The sequence below is a fragment of the Balaenoptera ricei genome, chromosome 13, assembly GCF_028023285.1.
Source record: "Balaenoptera ricei isolate mBalRic1 chromosome 13, mBalRic1.hap2, whole genome shotgun sequence".
NCBI classification, from domain to species: Eukaryota; Metazoa; Chordata; class Mammalia; order Artiodactyla; family Balaenopteridae; genus Balaenoptera; species Balaenoptera ricei.
In genome coordinates this window covers 87,620,834-87,627,043 of record NC_082651.1, presented here as the reverse complement: position 1 = coordinate 87,627,043, position 6,210 = coordinate 87,620,834, and the positions used below count along the sequence as shown (strand labels likewise).

Below are 6,210 nucleotides of genomic sequence, written 5' to 3'. Positions count from 1 at the left end.
CTGCAGGCCACCCTCTGCAGGGTCACCTGGGGGATCAGCGGTTGGTTGATGCCGGGGCTGAGCTTCGAGCATCAGAGGAAGCTGGGCAGTTTTGGCTTCTGGGTTGGGAGCCTGGCACCACTGGCCATGTTTTTCATTTTAGAAACCATGATCCGAAAGCACAATTCTTTTCTTCTCTTTTTCTTTTTTCTTTCTTTTGATTTTTCAGGATCTCTTTATATATATATATTTTTTTAAAATTTTTATCAGAGTAGAGTTGCTTTACAACGTTGTGTTAGTTTCTACTGTCCAGCAAAGCGAATCAGCTCTACGTAGACACAGATCCACTCTTTTTTGGATTTCCTTCCTATTTAGGTCACCACAGAGCATTGAGTAAAGTTCCCCGTGCTCTTAAGCAGGTTCTCATTAGTTATGTATTTTATACATAGTATCAATAGTGTATGTATGTCAATCCTAATCTCCCAATTCACAAAACAGTAGTTAGATGCCGCAAAGTAGGTGGCAGTGCCTTAACCGTATGTGTGTTGTCAGTCCCAAGGGCCTCTTCCGTCCTTGTCAAGGAGAGTTCTAACCTTCTCTCCTTTCATACAACACGGAAAGCACAATTCTATGGGCTATGCAACTAGGCCTTGGGTTTTTATCACTCTGTGTGACCTCTGTCCTCTGGCTGTCATTTGGAGCTATTTTTTTTCTCCCTTCAATCCTGAAAAGGGAAGAAACAAATGTTCCCAGAAGCAAGTTTCTCATCACTTTGTTAATGATTGATTTCATTTGATTCCAGAACATGTTTAACCTTTGGATAAACAATCAAAACCTTCTGGAGGCACCTAAAAGGAATGCAGGAATGCATGTGCTATTTAATTCTGGAGAGATTATAAATGGGACTCTGACAGAATAAAAAGTATTATTTATATGAGTGCTAAAAAAAGTCACTTGTAAAATATACACTTGTCCGTAACGGCCAAATATGGGAAAGGGTAAGATCTGGTCGCATAACCAGGCTGGCTCTGCAAATGGGAAGTTCTGTCCATCCATCCTCTTCCTCTTTGTTGAGCAATTTTGTGGCTACAGATTTCCTCCAAGAAAGTCGAGCATTGTAGGCCAAATGGAGATCCAGCCTACACGCATACGAAAACACCAACATAAATGAGCCAGCCCGGGATCTCTGAAGTTGTTCTTATCTGTGCCAAGGGAGAATTGTTCAAAGTTTTTACTTCATGGGTAATGGTAGAAATTACAGACTGTATAGTTGGTTACCTGCCAAATCTGAAAGAACAAAGATGAAATGCAGTGAAGGCATAAACAATTCAAAGGGAAAAAGAGTACTAATCGGGCTTAAAATGCCACGAGTTCTCTAGCAGGCTGATAGGATCCAACCTCCGTCCATGACCTAGTGACCAACTAGTAAGCAGTGTCACCAGTTAGCCAAGGGAATTCAGAAGGCCCAGCACTACCATGAGCGGGGTGCAGAAGAGGCCCGACTCTGGGCGAGTGTAACCCTCTCATTCTCAGCTGGGTGTGGGAAGAAATCGGGGGTGTGGGAAGAAATTGCAGCTCTGGGAGTTTGCCGGGGACCTCAAGAAAAAGGAACAGGGGTGGAGCAGTGCAGATGTGTCCCCCGTCCTGTCGCGTCACTTCTCCCCCTGTATTGTTCATCTCTGTCACCTGCAGTAAAGGCAGTGTGCGTGGTGGGAAAATCAAGGCTTACAGGCAGCAGCCCTCACTCTGTCCTTCACTGTCTGGGCATTCTTGACCCAATTATTTTTACTCTCCACTGCCTCAGGTTCTTTATTTGTACAATGGAAGTAATTCTGAAGATTAAACAAGATCAAACCAAGTACTCGGCACAGACCCAGCTCATTCTAAGTCCTCAATAAATCTTGATTCCCTTCCCTCTGTTGGACTCATCTTAGCACCTTAAGCACAAGTAGAGGTGGAATAAACTTTACTGGATAAATGAGTGTGTAGTAATAACCACTGTTTTGTTTGTCAAGGACTTTTTCAACTGTAAGCTCCTCAGGGTATCTATCACGTTATAGTCATTTTTAAAGCCCTAGCATCCAGCGCCGGGTCTGACACGTGGTAGGTACTTAGTAACTACTAAGTTTCTGAATAAAAGCTCGAGTTCAGAGGGTCCTTGATAAACTGGAGATTCTCAGGGTTGCATAGGATGAATTTCGAACTCAGGGAAGAAGTGCCCACTGTGCGGGTCCCAGAGGATGTGGTGGTAGAATCTGAGCCATCTGAGTGCCAAAGGGAAGGCTATGGGGTCTGGGGAGCAGCAGGCTTTCTTCCTAGGAGGGCGGTGCGCATGTGTCCTCAGCAGAGGCTGTACGGGCGCTATACCAGTCTGTTGACCCGGTGACACATAAGGAGGAGCAGGGCAGACAGGGCGCAGAGCCAAGCAGAGCCTGCACACCCTCACCTTGCTGACGTGGCCACAGAGCGAAGGAGAATCAGCAATTTCTCCAGGCGAAGCAAATACCAGGAAAAATGCTGACAACCTCTAAGTGATGGAGAAACGTAGGCTAGAAAGATCCAGCCATTAGTCCTGTGTGTGCAAGACCCAGGGCTCAGCTGCTGCATTTGTAACCCGAGAAAGAGAGTCCCTGCCTATTAGGCAGCTCAGCAAAACAGGCAGACCCCACACCCCACCATGAAAGGGAAAACAAAGAAATGAGGAGACTTGATCATCACAGTGCCTCTGAGAGCAAGAGCCCACAGCTTTATTTCTGCGGGAGTTTACCAAACTTACCACAAGTGAGCTGGTACAGTAAGTGCTTTAAGTCTGGGCAAACTGGTTCTGCTGGCACGGAGGTAGGAGCCGAGCTTAATTAGACTGCAGGATTAGACTGGAGCAGAGGCCTTTGTTCAGAGTTAGCTCCAATTTTGTTTGTTTTTTTACTTTCTCATTAAATAAGAACAGCAACAAAAATTGTATCGTCAGGGATAGAAGCACAGGAGGAGGGGTGCAGCATGGAAATTCCCATTCAAAGGTGAATCCCTCCCTGTTCACCCTTCCCATCTTTTGGCTTTTTCAGAAAGCTGACCTTGAACTTGAGTTCCTGGTAATGCCTGTCCTTGATGGGATCTGGGTGAGTGTCCTGGGGAGGGCCGGTTGCGGAACGGAGACTTGTTTGTTCCCATCTCACTTTGGCAGGTTTTCTCCAGGTGACTTGGAAATAGATGCTTAAATCGGCTCAACTGTGCCAACTTCCAGGTTCTGAGGAGTCTGGGCCAAATCTGGGGGTTTGTGGTCTAATGACCTCCGGGCCCGGGGAGGTTGCACTCTGGCAGTCAGTGGTAGAAGGCGAGGTCAGGGATGGTCACTTGCCTTATCATTTTTGGAAGCAAGGTCTAGTTTCAGAGATTGGGCTGGAAGCAGACACTGGGATGGGCTGGCTTATGGCGCATCCCCTTCAAACCACACTAAGATTTGTGAGGCCCCTCCTTGGTCAATAGGCCAAGGGCTGAAACGCCGTTTGAGTTCAGGGAGGCAGGACTTGCAGTGGATCTGAACTTGCTTTCTGAAGGGCAGTAGACTAGCCCATATGATGGGAGTAGCCCATCAGATCCTGGCAGTCCAGGAATCAGAGAGCGAGAAACTCAACCAGTTAGGGCTACCAGGAATGGGGTCAGGCCCTGATGAAAAAATCTGGGGGCTCCCTCACAAGGGCAGACAGGCTAAAGATCTACACGTGGGATTTGATCCAGCTCACATCTGGACCCCTGGTCCCTGCTAATCAGTATGGTCCCCCTATCATAATGGGCCCGGCAACCTGCCTGTGTGTGTGGCTGGTGAAGGGCGCTGGGCTGACGAGCGGGCTGAGGCAGCAGGCTTGGGGTGAGAGCAGGAGGATGGGCTCCGGGCTCGGGGCTAGGACCCTCGAGAGCTCTTCCTCAAGGAGAGCCGGGCTTCCTCTCTGGGGGAGACCTCCTGCCTCTTCTCAAACACAGCTGTTGTGCCTTCAACGGATAAACCCCATCTTGATCTAGCTCATCCTTCTGGGCCCAGAGCTGGTGGGAGGAGGAAGGCGGGAAGCCGCACCCTCCCTCCCCTGCTTCCCAAAACAAAGGTCTGGTGCCCACCCCATCACCCCCTTGTGTCTTTGCCCTTACCCTGGTTTCATCAGCCTTTCACAGCAAAGCTGGCTGGAGTGCATCAGGACCAGGCTTAGGAAATCACCCAAAGGCTGCCTGGTCCATTCCACACACATGGTTTGTACACCTACTGTGTGCCAGGCCTGGGTGAGCTGGTGCTGGTGAGCAGGTCCTGGGTGAGCCCTGGGCGAAATTCCCATCTCTAGGAGCTCTCTGTGGTAGTGCTTCCTTCACCATCTGAGTATTTCAATAAACAGAATAGAGGGCAGGGCTGCCAAAATTAGAATCCTCTAGTATTTGTGTCTTGGGAATAAACATGGTATTTAAAGGGTAATTGTCTTTCCATTTCTCGTGGGTAGTGGCTTCTCTGTGCCTCTGGGGCCTAGACAGGTTTGCTCCACAGGCTTTGGGGTAAATATCACTTCCTTTGGGAAGCCTTCCCTTGACCTCTCAAGACTGGGTGGGATAACCGACCTACACGCTCTCCAGCGCCTTGCCTTACCCTTATCCCAACACTTACCATCGTATTCCAGAAGCCACCAGCAGACTGTGAGCCCTGGAGGGCCGAGACTGTGCCCAGCATGCTGGCTGGGACACGGACGGTTTGGTGGGTGAACGAGTTGATTGGTCCAGTCTATGTGGGGCTTCAGGAAAGAACAAACAGGAGAAGTTCAAGGGGCAGATTTTGGCTCAAAAGAAAGAAAGATACTATAGCGGTCAAAACAGGAGTCAAAGGTCATGAACTCTGCATCACTGAACATGTTCTTGCCGCAGCTGGATGACCCCAGTTCAAGATGTCATAGAGGGAATTCAAGTATCAGATGGCGGAGCTCTCAGGAGGCAAGACCTGCTGAAGGTGCTCCCAGGTGCTGGAGAAGAACAGGATGAGGGGAAGGGCGGGGAGGGGAGTTAGCTAGGGGTGCTCCTTGGAGAGGTCCCCATGAAGAGACAAGCCTGAGTTTTGTTCCCACTAAGTCTTCAAAGCAGGGCTCAGACGTCATCTGCCTTCCCTGACTTCCTCTATCTTCCTTTTCTGCTCAAAACACATGGTTCCTTTCTTACCATTTCTTATCCATTTTATTTTATTTTATTTTATTTTTATTTTTTTAATTTATTTATTTGGTTGCACTGGGTCTTCACTGCAGCACGTGGGATCTCCGTTGCTGCGTGCGGGATCTTTAGTTGTGGCATGCGGGATCTAGTTCCCTGACCAGGGATCGAACCCGGACCCACTGCATTGGGAGCATGGAGTCTTAGCCACTGGACCACCAGGGAAGTCCCTCCCATTCATTTTAGATGGGATCTCCTAGAGTATGGGGACCGTGTCTTACTTATAATGACTTGTATCCTGGGCATATAGACCTGGGCCTGGCACAGGTGCTGAGTAAACATTTGTTGAATGACGGACTAAATGAGGACCTTTCGTGTAAGACAAAGAGCTTGTGGCCCTACTGGGGAGGCAAAAATAGCACATGTGCAAAGAATTCAAGGAACAATTTAATATTGAACTGTATGGCTTTCTGCCCCAGCGGTTGGTTCATGAAGGAGCTAGCTCAGAGTCCGCTGGCCTGCCAGCCATGTCTGAAAGGTCTGGGGAGGGACGGAAGCAAGATGCTTCTTCTCCTGCTAGAATGTGAGCGCCACGAGGGCACGGCCTTTGTTCACTGCTGGGTGCCTGGCACGAGGTAGGTGCTCAATAAATATTCATGGAATGGAGGCACTTTAGTTGTTATAGTTTAGTTCTCTTAAAGCAGATAGAAATGGTGTTGACAATTAACTTGTCCTCAGACTATGAAGGTGAACTCCAATAGGAAATACACAGAATCAGAAAATCCCTGCAGAAAGCGCTGGCGTCATGGCACATGACCTGTGCAGTCACACAGAGCCAGCGCTCAGAAGAGCCCTGATCTTAGATAATGTGATGCTCTTGCCATCTTGAAATTCTCAATTTTTGAACAGGGAGCCCATGTTTTAATTTTGCATTGGATCCACAAGTTATGTAGCCAATTCTGTCCGCAGAAGGGGATACTGTCAATCTGTAGCCTGGGCTGGCAGAAGCAAGGAAGACTCTTTGGCTCTGGGCACTCACCTGGCAAACTGACTTGCCCT

At 48.5% G+C, this 6,210-nt stretch overlaps 1 non-coding gene across 1 annotated transcript; it reads right to left on the bottom strand.

Moving 5' to 3' along the window:
• Positions 1-468: 468 nt before the first annotated feature.
• LOC132347136 (U6atac minor spliceosomal RNA) lies at positions 469-594 on the bottom strand. The gene has a single exon (XR_009497094.1). It is a non-coding gene; the product is annotated as a U6atac minor spliceosomal RNA (small nuclear RNA).
• Between the last annotated feature and the right edge of the window lie 5,616 nt (positions 595-6,210).